General features: G+C 42.3%; 1 protein-coding gene across 3 annotated transcripts in view; it reads left to right on the forward strand.

The window, feature by feature from the left end:
* Positions 1-695: 695 nt before the first annotated feature.
* Positions 696-12,886, forward strand: part of Ugt8 (UDP glycosyltransferase 8) — a 61,364-nt gene continuing 49,173 nt past the window's right edge. The window contains exon 1 of one of the 3 annotated variants that reach the window (XM_075981448.1): positions 696-829. The gene's annotated coding sequence lies outside the window, so the exon portion shown is untranslated. Of the gene's footprint in view, positions 830-1,167; positions 1,320-1,461; positions 1,764-12,886 lie in introns of those variants that run through there. The other 2 variants (XM_075981449.1, XM_075981447.1) reach the window with 2 other exon arrangements.

The following is a 12,886-nucleotide window of genomic DNA, read 5'->3' on the forward strand; positions in this document are numbered from 1 at the left end:
CAAAGAAGAAAAGAGCATTATCTCCTTTGAAATAGGTATTTGAAAATTCCATTAGAACAAAGTTTTGGACTTAGGACCTTTGGACAGTATGGTTGTTTAATAGACTACTAATAAGAACAATGAATAATTGATTTTTCTTATATCATTACATAAAATTTCATTTTTTCTTTTGAGGGCAAAGTCCCACACCTGACTCTCAAGTTGGAGAAAGGAAATAGCATTAATGGCATCCTCTTTTCATCTCTGAACATTTAAACACAAAACTTGTCAGCATTTTCGGATCTGGAATTTATGTTCGACCTGGTTTTCGCTTTTCAGAAAGTTAGACCACATTCAGTTCTGTTCAGTTCATTTACATGTAGGCATATATGCACACATGTATGGCATCATGTGTGTGCTGTAGAAGGGACGACCTAACAGGTTTCAAATTATAGCAAGCAAACCTTTCCTAGATTTTCTGAAGCCAGCAGCCTGCCATTGACACTTAAAGGGCTTGGCCTCCAGTGGCGCACCAGAAGACACCCGCTCCTTGGGAAATGTTGCTTCCTGACCTGGAAGCCAACCTGGCAGCCACGCGGCTAGCAAACACGTTCAGTCAGAATAAGGAAGCCGGACCCAAGCAGGCAAAACTTTAAAAGGCCCTTTCACGAGAAGCCCCAGTTGGCTTTTTCCAGTCGGCCCGCGCTTCGCTGCGCGCTCTCCCCGTGTGCGCAGGCGTGAGCGCAGACCCACCGCTCTCCTCTCAGAGCGACTCTCGGGGTCTCTGACAGGAAGCGAAGGGGGCGTCCGTCGGCGCCCCGCAGGCTCCCGCTCCTCTCCAGTGCCTGAGGTGAAAAAAAACAGGCGGGCGGACGAGGCGCAGCCGAGCGCAGGCGCGCGTCGAGGGGGAGCCCTTGCGGCAGGTGCAGCCCTCCAGCTCCTCAGGTCGCCGCCGTCGAGGCGCGTGCGCAGCGGGGTCCCTGTCGCGGCGGGCGCGAGGCCCGGAGGCTTGAGTGGTGGCCCCGGGGGCGCGCAGGCCGGGGGCGCGCTCACGGGCCCGAGCGCGCTCCGGGCTCACTTAGCGGCGCGCCGGCCTGGTTGGGGGGGAGAGGGGAGGAGAAGGAGGGGAGGAAGGCGGGGCGCGCGGGGCTCGGCGGAGGAGCAGGCGCGCTGCGGCCCCGAGGGAGGGCACGGTGGAGCATCGCCAGGCCCCAGAGCGGCCGTCTTAAGCCGGCGGGCGCGCTGCAGCCTCCCCTCCTCAGGGCCAGAGACGGAAGGCGACCGTCCCGCGGCGGCACAGGCGCGCTCTCCAACTCCCGCGCCACAGCGAAAGGAGCGCGGTAAGCGGCGGCGGCGGGGGCGCGGGGACCGAGGGCTTGGGATCGCGGAGTGGGTCGCTGTTCCCAGCCCCGAGGTGAGTGAGTGACGCCCCCCCTGGCTGCCTGAGGCGGCCGGCGCGGGGGGCTGTGGCGAGCGCGCTCTAGGCACCCCTGAGCTGTCCCCGCGGCGGCCGGAGCGGGCGAAGGGGGCGCCTGTGCAGACGCCAAGACCTTGCGCTTGACCGGGAAGGGATGGTCGCCCGCAGTCACCGCCCGGGACTCTCTGGCCCGCCGGGTCCCCGCTGAAGGTGCGCGACGGGGTGCATTGGGGAAGGGGCGCTCCCCTGCTGCGCGCACACGTGTGCGCGGGACCTTTCGGTGACCGCAGCAGCGGTGGACAGACACAGCGCACGGTCGCGCGTGGACCCAGGAAAGGCGGACAGGGGTGCAGGGCCGGATCAGAAGGTGAGAGAATCGCGGGAGGGTGAGAGGGAGGGCGAGCGGGCGAGCATGGAGGGGTCGCCTGCTGTGGAGGAGCGGAGCGGCGAGGCCCCGGATGGGTGCTGCGGGGTGGCGGGAGGAGAGAGCATCGCCAAGCGCTCGCGGATGCAGTGCGTCCGGGCAAAAGGACGCCCGGAGGTGTCTCGGGGCAGGACCTGATCTGTGGGCTCCCAGGTTTGAAGGGTTATAAAGTTGGGCACTGAGAACTTGTCTCTCGGCAGCACTTTAGGGACGACGGGATGTCGCTGCTGTGCCAGTGCTGGTACCGTCCTCAGCATCTTTTAGAGTTCTGAAGGACGTGAGGGGACGGAGACCGAAAAGTGCTCCCAGCTCAGAAAATGAAGGGCTGTGGAAACTCCGAGTTGGGGGAGGCAATATCACAAGGGAAAAAAGGGGTGACTTTCTTCATCCTCACCTTATCTGGAAAGCCACGACCATTGTGATACAGTGTCAGGACTAGTCACGGGGGCTTGTTTCACATGATCGCCTTCTGAAAAGGTTCACAGAAAAGCACTAAGGTTTTTGGTCACCTTAGGCAGTCATTTTGTACAACTGTTTTTTTTTTTTTCTTCCAAAAGTAATGACAGGAATGTGTGGCAGTTTGGCTGGATGCCAAATATGCCGTTACTTCTAGCTGTAATCCCACGTTCCCCCAAACAAATATCCTCTTGGATGTAGGCTTCCTTAACCCTTGTGCCCAGACCCCCCCCCCAAAAAAAAACAACCAACCGCGTGTTTTAAAAGGCTAGAAAGTCTTCCTTAATCATTCTAATAGAATTACAAGTTACACATTGTCCTAGCTTTTTTATTTATTAATTGATAAAAATCATACACTTAAGTATATGATAAGGAAGAACAGAACTTTGTGTTAATCAAATTAAATGTGAGTCTGCTGTTTAACTTTTCCAGAAGAAACTATCTCTTGGTAGCTTGAGGCCTTGCTCGGACCATGTCTGTTCAGCAGCTCTTACCTCTTCTCGATAGGGTTAGAGATAAGGACCGATTTACCTGCCACCAGTAAGGTTAAGCACACATCTGGTGTTGTCTAATCTACAGCTAAAGGAACATTTTTAAACTAGGAGGCAGCAGTGTCGACTTCAACATTTAGAACAACAGCTCAGCTTTGTTTAGAGCAACTGAACCATACTACTGAGCCATACTACCGCCCATACTTCTGCTTTTACCTACCGTAGAGATCTGAGCTCTCTGAGTCTAAACTCCACGTTAGTGTCTACACTGATACTTAGAACACCTGTTATAGTAAACAAATCCAATACATATTTTTCATGAAGAGATTTTGTGAGAACTGTATTTTGAAGAGTTGTTTGATAGTTAAAGTTTCTATTAATCTAAACTGGGATATTTCAAGTTCCCCCCTGTGAGCAGTCCTGAGTTGAGTTATCATTTAAATATTGCTGTAAAACTTACCCTCTATTCTCAGACTCTGTTTCAAAATAATTTATGGATCTGTATCTCAAACAATCAGATTTCTTGATTGATTAATTTTTAATTTCCAGATAATACCTGAAAATTGCCAAGGTACACAAAAAATGTCTACTTTTGCCTGTTTATACAATATGCATTATCCTGACAACACATTATACTGCTTGGTGCTGATATTCATAGATATTTCCTGGGTAGTTCACCATATTAATCGAAATAGATAGCCATTAAAATAGACAGTTTGTAAACATTCAGAGGTTATTGGCTATGCTATTAATTTAATTTTATTTTATTATTCTATGATGTCTGGGTTATAAGTATGAACCTATCACGGACTCAACAGTGCCATTTGTTGCAGGGTAGAGTACCATTTTTGTTTACAGTTGCTGGTCTCTCTGCCTGCTGGGTTGAAGTATTAGAATGGAGACAGAGGTACCATTCTTCTTTTTATGCTTTGTCTGGGTCCCCTTTCTGTTATCAGCTATCACTTTCTGCTGTCAGGCTGGGAGCGGGTCCTGATGCTGTATTATCTGTTGTCTTTTTTTTTGTCCATTGCCAAGTACAAAGCATGTAGATTCTGTGACAGATAATTTTTGTTCATGTGCTTTTTGCTGTGGTATGGGCTGAATGCTTGAGATTCTCAGAAGAGTTCCTTGTATATGTGAGGTTTTAATATGTTTATATGCAGAAAATTTTGTATGAGAGAGCCTTAGAAGTGTATTCACTTTAGACAATTTGACTTTTTTTTTTTAAGTCAAAACAGCGTCTTTAAAAATATTTACTTTTTTATGTGGATTGGGTTATTTTTCTTTTGGAGTATGTTTTATGTACCTCTTTCTGCCAGTGAAACTCATTAACCTGGTATAGTGTTAATAGTCCCCTATCCTGGAAGCTAAGTAAAAGTGTAATTTGATAATCCTGCTAACCATACTGGATGCTTGTTCAATTATTTAAATGTTACTTTGCATATCTGCCTAAGGAGGAGCTACATAATCAAATCAGTTTGAAAAAAGTCTATTAGTTTTGAAAACTGTGTTAGTCTTATGTTCTTAGTGTGAAGCATTTCATGAACATATCTTATTTCCTCTAACAAGTATTTATTAAGAGCATACCAGTTGCCAGTCTCTGTGCACTGAGATTATGCAAACAATTCTAACTGAGGTAGTTTCTGTGTCTAAGAGGGAAATCTAGTGCTGTGTGATTTAGAGCTGTAGGAACTTTTTTTCTTTTTAAATTGTGGGGAAGCACAGTGTCTTGACATGAATTTGATACACTAGAACATGTTTTGCACATAGGAGACAAAACATGAAACTAATATTAGTCATCTAGAAGAGTGCTGTCCTGTAAGTGCTGTGTAGGACTGTGGTCAGAGTGCCTGAGGGGAGGGATTCGGGAATGGCTAGTTCCCAACTCAAGAAGACTTTAAAAGATTCCTGGAAGGTGACATACAATCAAGGTTAGCGGAAATAAGATCCTCCTGGATGCTTGTTTGCCATCCTGAGGAGTATGGGTCCCCCTCTATGCAGAGTTGCTTTTAAAGAAGGTGCGACATGGCGAGAGTTCAGCTTTCACAGCAGTCTGGAAGGATGATCTCAGAAATCTGAGATGGGAGCAACTGTGATGTGTTGGGATGACCTTGATAAAGGGACCTAATATATAACAGTTACTTGAGTGAAGAAGAGAGAGAATCAAGGTAATGAAAAGGGAGAGTCTATGAGAGCAGGTGATGGTGCTTGTGAAATACAGAAATTTGGGGAAAGAGACTGAGATTTGAGAAGCCAAGGTGTCAGGTTCAGCTTGTGACATGCAGTGTCGGAAGTGAGGTAGAATGTTCATTAGAGATTGTACTCAGGGAGTCATTCCACAACGGCTTGTGAAGAGAGGGCCTAGCTTAGATAGTATGTAGGTAGATTAGTGGATGGACGCATGGATGACAGATGTAGCATGCCGCATAAATGTAAACACTGAAAGTTGAGGGGCTTGCCAGGAAAGGACCGGGAGCTGGTAGGGAAATAGGGAGATCTGAAAATTTGATGAGATAGTGGAAAGCAAGAGAGTGTGGTAGAATGAGGGGAAAGGAGAGAACTTCAAGAAGTGAGCCATCAGGAGATGAAAGGAGTAGTAGACAGTCCTGCTATACTTCCACTCGGTAAGTTCTGTGTCCTGGGGTTGGCAGTTCATTTTCTACCCTTCATCTGCAAAACAGGGAACAAAACACGCGTTTTACAGGGCTTCTGTGAGATCAAAGATGATAGGTAGACATAAGGCCAGTGTCTAGAAGGTCACTGGTTTGTTGCTAACAAGCAGGAGATTTTTTAATGAAAATAGACCTTGGATTTGTGATCAGAAGACTCATAGTGAGTTTTAGTTTCCTAAAGTGCAAGCTGGCAGGACTGGGAGGTTATTTCAAAGCCATTTATGAGGTGATCCAATATTGTTTTGTCCGAGAAGGCAGTGGATTAGCAGACACTAAAAAACGTGAAGGAAGCAGAGAAGGCAGCTCATCCAAGTCCTAGAAGAGAGGATAGGAGTTGTCTTCAGAGTTCTGGGGGAATGCTGAGCTCCCAAAACAGCCTCTGTTCTGGCTGAACTGTGTTTAAACACCAAGTGTCCCTCACATTTAAATTTTTGGTATTCTAAATATGCCCTGGATGATCTCAAAAGATATTGACTGTTCATTTTAATAGAGCTTGAAACAGATACAAGACTGAAGATAGATATCAAAATTTAACAAACTATTTCCATCAGTTGCTAGGTGAAGCTGCTCTGATGACAGTTGGGCTAGGCATCAATCTATGAGTATAGTATTGTTAGGAATCATTTTCATTTACTTTTTTCTTCCAGTCCTGTGTGGGTCTGTCCTAGGTCTCTGGGGTATCTCACCTCTGGGTCCTGACCCTCAGGGGTGATCTCCCTCTCAGGGTATGGGTCTACACCAGTGCCAGTCAGTAGTTGGTCACTCCCACAATTTCTGCACCATCTTTCTTCCAGCACACCTTGTAGGCAGTACAAATAGTACATTAAAAACTTTGTGGCTGGGTTGGTGTCCCACTCCCTCCCCTGGACGTCTTGCCTCGTTATAGGAGATGGCTGGTTAAGGTTCGGTATCCCTTGTTAGGAATCTTAGCTAAGGTCTCCCTCATAGATTCTCAGGAATTTCCATTGCTGTAGTTTTCTAGCTTATCCCAGAGATGCCCTCACATTCCAGTTTTCTCTCCCTCCATCCTCCTCACACCTGATCCCTCCTGTTCCCATTCCCTACTCCTTCTTCCAGTTCCTATCCCCTTCCATTAGCAATGTCCATTCTATTTCCCCTTCACAGAGAGATTCATGCATCACTGCCTTGAGCCCTATTTGTTATTTAGCTTCTCTGGGTCTGTGGGTTGTAGCATGGTTCTCCGTTAAATCCACTTATGAGTGAGTGAATACCATCTACTGATGGAAACAGATGCAGAGACCCACAGCTAAACGTTAGGCAGATCTTGGGGAATCCTGGGGAAGAGAGGGAGAAAGGATTGTAGGCCCCAGGGAACCAACTAACATGGGTTGATAGGAGCTCACAGAGACTGAGCAGACAACTGGGGAGAATGCATGGGGACTAACCAGTGCCCTCTGCATATATGGTACAGTAGTGTAGCTTGGTCTTCTTGTGGGACTCCTAACAGAGGGAAGAGTGTCTCTTTCTGACTGTGTTGCCTGCTTTTGGGACTCATTCCTCCTACTGGAGCATTCAGCCTTAATCGAAGAGGAAGTGCTTAGTCTCACTGCAACTTGGTGTGTCAAGGCTGGCTGATATCCAGGGGAGGCCTTCCTGTATCTGAAGAGATACAATGGAGGAGGAGTGAATGGGGAGGGGGAGGAAGTGGAAAGAGGAGAGGGAGGGGAGACTTTGTTGGGATGTAAAATGAAAAACAAAACAAGCAAACAAATATAACAAGTTATAAGGTTGAATCAAATATTTCAGAAGGCATTTCATAGTTTTCCAGGGCCTTAAGGTCAACGTTGTGAACAAGTAATGATTGACCTGCGGAGAAATGGAAGGATGATTATGGAGTTTGCTTTTGTTTCCTGCCTCCCCTGAAGTTTATTAGAGTAATGTATAAATATCCTTAATTCTACCTTAGTCCTTTTTTCTACTTGGATGAAGTGATGATATTTTATATCCATGATAAATACTTAAAATTAAATTCGCACCATGCATGCCTACATATCTTGCTTTGTAACTAGTGAACATTTTGAGAGTAAAATTTTACATATATGAATTGTTTCAGCAATTAGCTTTACCTGAATGCTGTGCATATTGTTTACATATTAATTGAAAGGCATAATAGTGATTAATTGATTATATATAATTATGTTTAGCTCAAATTAGTAAGTCTATTAGTCCATCCTACCTATGATTAATTCACACTTTTTTATAGCACCTTCATTACTACATAGCTTTAGGACACATAAGTATTTACTGATAAATGAAATTTAAAATTTAACACTTTAAAGGTGAAATGCAATTCATTATGCTGATGGCTTTGAGAGACTGTAGCACTACTTTCTGTTATCAGTATCTCTCTTTGGCAGAATTTACTTCCTGTAATTTTTTTTCCAGTCTGTTTACCTTCTAGGTCCTGTCACTTGCAAGGGGTAGAGAACTGTGTGATTTCAGTTTAAGTTTTTTGTTCTATTCCACATTATATGTGCAAAAATCCAGTTTGTCTCACAAGACATTTACTGTCTTTCTCAATCCTCCTTTAGAAAGACTGCAAGGTCAAGTTGAAATTTGGTTAGAGACGAGAGTTACATGTAGGTAGGCGTTAAGCATTATTTAATAGCCAGAACAAAAATACTACTTTTGAATTGATGAGCTGTAGGGTATATAGGACAGTCTGGATTTCAGGTTCAAAATCAGCTGCTGGCTTCAGGCTGGAAAGTTGCCTAGGTTTTAAAGTATGTTATCACATGGGAAGACTGTAGGAACATTTTGGAGATCTTCATTATGGCCTTAGATTATTTATGTGAATTTTTAATGTTTGAAATATTTTCAAGATTCTAAGTCATATATTAGCTATTACATGAAGTATACCTTGTTTTAATGAGAGGAAATTATGGCACTAACACTTTTTCAAGTGATAAAAATGCAAGTGTATGCCCAAGTATTGGAAAAATAAAATTATTCATACAAATTTGCTATTATATCTGTATGATTTTTTTATATTTCATAAATTGAATCATATGGATTATAAAACTTCAAAATACCTGAAGGAAATAGGGCCAACATTTCAAATTTGTAAAAATACTTTTAAGGGCTAGGGAGACGGTTTAGCAGGGTAAGCCTTTCTTCCACAAGCCTCAACATATGAGTTTGAATCCTTAAAATGAGCCTACAGCCAGACATGGGAGTGCACCTGTGATCCCAGCGTTCCTATGGGGAGATAGGAAGTAGACAGCCAGACATGGGGGTGCATCTGTAATCCCAGTGTTCCTATGGGGAGATAGGAAGTACACAGCTAGATATGGGGGTGCATCTGTGATCCCAGCGTTCTTACGGGGAGATAAGAAGTAGAGAAAAGAGAAACCCTGCACACTTACAGTCTGTTAAGCCTGGTGTACACCGTTAAAAAAACCAAGAGACTTTGTCTCAATCAAGGTGGAAAGTGAGGGTTGAAACTCCAGTTTGTTCTCCACTCTCTACACATGTGCCTAAATTACCAGAACACAGGTACACATACCCTACACTACATATGTGCGTAACACAGGGTTTTAAAATTATATAGTTGATATTTTGCTATATTAATTATACACTTTATTGTATCATGTAAGTATTTTTTTTTCAGTCAAAGAGCCTGTAGCTAATGGTTTAAAAGCCTCTCATATTTTTTAAATAAACTAAAGGACTTTGCTATTCAAAGCAACATCAAAGAACATCCATGGGAAGAATCCTCTTTTGAGTAACCTGTTTTGCAAATTCAAAGTCTTTTATTCTTCTTAAGCATACACACACAATAAAAACATTTGGGCACACCTCTATAATTGAATGTAATTCAACCATCAGATATTTTTTACAGTCTTTTCGTGTAGCACAACTGATCTCAGATTTATAATCCTTTAGTCTCAGTTTCCAGAGTACTGTGTGTCCCCACACCTAGCTCCTTTATAAATCTTAATCACCATTTCAAATAGGCATACTATTATTCTGCCCCATTGCCATAGCAATATTGATCACATAGAAAAGTATACCAAGAGAATTTTTTTAAATATATTTCTGACAGTGAAATAAATGAGCATGTGCTGTTGTCTTTGTATTCTGAAAGATCTGCTCTACACTGGAGGTACTGTACAACTTTACCTATGAAAAACGGTCTGTGTGCTTTTCATAGCTTTATCCATTGTCCGGTTGGTCTTTCTACTGAGTAGGGTTTACAGCAAACTAGTCAAACAGGTTTGCCTGTTTATTTGACAGAGCTCAGGAAGCAGGGAAAGGTATGGATAAAGGCAAGGCTGAAGCTGTTTTAAGGAAATTAATGCTAATCACTAACTCTGTTTTCTCCTGACTTTGAAAATATATTGAAGATATTTATAAGAATGTGTCTTAATAGAAACATGATTAGGGTAAGGGAATCTAGAAGGGGAAATAAGAAGCATTGAATAAGAACAAAATGAGGACAAATGGAGAAAGAGAAAACCTTATTGGAACAACAAGAGAACATTCAAAATAGGCAGTCGTGCTTCAGTGTTAGACTCTGTGTTATGCTTTCTGTGAGCTGGCTGTGCCACATCAAGAAACCAGAGTATTGATCCGGGGGTGACTATAATTAAAGGAAAGGCTTGCCTGCGGTATTGGCATCCTACGTGGGACCTCTCATCCCAGAGCTGAGCTATAGTAAGGGCATTTATGGGTAGGATGTACTTACTTTCTCTGACTCTATAAGACACATATAATTTACGGAAGCTGTGGTTGCCTGTGTAAGACCTTCTCAACATAAAGCCAGACAGAATTTCAGAATGGATGGAGGAGGGGCTACCAAGGCCCAAACCATACTTGTGGAACTCTTGGAAGTTGATCTCTCTTGGGTAGGGAATAACTTTCCTTTGGGAAAGGGGGTGGCCACTGGTAGGTTGCTCATGCCACAGTAGACATATTGGCAATGCAAACTGGACTAAGTGCTCTTAAACAACAAAAAGTGCCATGTGCCAGTTTGATCATTCTTAATGGTCCTGAGGGGTATGCATTACTAAACAGTTATCCTTTAAGTCTGTTTTGGAATGTTGTTCCAATGTTTTAAACTGTGCACTAAGCATAGACACAATCTCATCTGGATATCCTTGCTTTGTTCATTTCTTCTTACCCTGTGTATCCTTTTGGAGAAAAAGTTCTTCTCTTTCCTAGAGAGTCCTTGTGCCAGATTTCTCACAGAGTGCTTATGCCAGATCTCACTGACGAACTTACAAATGGATGATACGGCTAAGAACATGGTCTAGGATCCTTTATAGTAGTTATGCATCCTTTATGGACCCTGAACACTTTATGATTTGCATATATATTAGTGTATATATTATATATAGAAATACTAAATATATTTCTCTCTATATGTATATATAGATATAGATCTTGGTGAAATGATTTTAGTTTAATTGCTTAAGTGCAACCCTGTTCCTATTATAACTCTTACTGTGTTCACCAAAGGAGAGTCTTTGTGAGCTAGGTATGACTTCTCAGAGATCTGAGAAATTTAAGAGGTAATCTAGCCACTCATTCAAGAAGCAGCCAGGTTCATGATAGAAATTTACCTTTAAATAAAAAGTATTATAATTTTGTTTTTAAAAAAGTATGAGTATTTGAGGTCTTCTCAGTATAAAGGTTTAAGAAGATTAGTTATTAATAAGGCTTTTCTCCTGTTTTGATTTTTGTATCCCAGAATTCAAGAAAATATGTAATCTGACATATGGTAGTGACAACTTTGGAATATCTTTACCTGTCACAGGCAGCTTATATGGGTCAAGATCAGGAAACCTGAGTGATAGTTTCGACTTTGTCAATGAGTAGCTATATCTCGGCTTGTAATGGTAGGTAACTACTTATTAGAGATATTGTCCCTTTGTCAAGGGGCAGAATTTGGACTCGGTTATATTTAGTACTTCAATTGGGATTCCGATTGAGTTTTAGATGAAAATACTTTTTAAATGTATTTTGAATTACTTTACAGAAAGTATATTATATATACTGTGTTTGAGTATATTTCTATTTCTATTGCAATATTGCAATATTTGCAATATTGATTGCAAAACCAGTAATGACAGCAGTGATATACAAAAGACTCCTCAGCACTTGTTCATTGCTGATATATTGGTGTAATCCTAGATGCGTAAAAGACACAGATTCCCCTGTTAGTAAAGGAGCATCAGAGGAATGCATTGTGTCTTATGAAGAGCCTACCCAAGTCTTTGGTCCCTAGAGACTATTATAAGTTTGCTGTTTTTTAACCTAAGGTTTATAAGTAGCTTCTAATGGTGCTTGTGCCTCAATTTTGTGACTACAGGCAAGCTTATTATTAGTTTATTAGTGAAGACTTCCACAGAGTACAGAAATACATAGTATTGTGGTTTTAGGTTAATATTTGGCTGGACTTAGGAACTCTTCTATTTGCTTAAGGATGAAGTCAGACTCAAAACAAAGAATTCCCGTGTTAGTTGGATGTTGATTACATGATGCAGAGACATGGAGATAAATAGTACCAAGCTGGTCAGGCCTTGGCAGAATTGTAGAAAAAGAAACCTAAGTTTTAGGAGCGTGTGTGTGTGTGTGTGTGTGTGTGTGTGTGTGTGTGTGTAAATTTTATAGCTGGGATGATAAACACCAAAAGTGATTTAATCACACCATTTTCTTTAATAAAAGGAACATTATTTTTTAACTGTATATTTTTATAACTATCACTAATTCTCAGAAAATGACTTTTGAGTCAGTACTTTCAGCATCACCTGTGAATTTGCTTAAAACAAACAAACAAACAACAACAGAAAAATTGGATTCTATGGCTTTTCCCAGATCGTGAAGTCAGGCCTTGTAAGGTCAAACCCAGAAGTCTATTTGCATAAGACATCCAGTTGCTTTTCATACTTGCTACTTTTGAGGCGGGGCTCACTACTCTGTGTTGCCAGATACCTACTTGGTTCATATTCTCATGATGAAAATTTATGATTATTTTGACGATGAGCAACTTGGCTTAGGTTTAAAGATTTTTTTGTTCAGTAGTTCCCCGATTAATTTTATAACTTAAACTTATGATGTAATGATCGCAGTAATTAATTGGCTGTGTAGATGAAGTCAGGTATTCTTAGTTCGGTTAATACGTACATACTTATGAATCCATCTAAAAACTGAAATACTTGTGTTGTCACTTTTGTAGACTTTGCTCTGATGCTGTCTTGCAGTTACCCTGTAGGGGCAGCAGTTCTTAATCACCTGGATAGCAGTAGTAGAACAGAAGTGTTAAAACGTCACCTCAGCTGGATAGGTGGCATATATACATCACTTTATAGGCAGAGACAGGCAAATCTCTGAGTTCAAGGCTAGTCTGGCCTACTAAGTGAGTTCCAGTTCAATCAGGGCTGTTATACAGAGAAACCTTGTCTAGAAAAACAAGAACAAAACA

Source organism: Microtus pennsylvanicus, chromosome 7 (assembly GCF_037038515.1).
Source record: "Microtus pennsylvanicus isolate mMicPen1 chromosome 7, mMicPen1.hap1, whole genome shotgun sequence".
In the NCBI taxonomy this organism is placed as follows: domain Eukaryota; kingdom Metazoa; phylum Chordata; class Mammalia; order Rodentia; family Cricetidae; genus Microtus; species Microtus pennsylvanicus.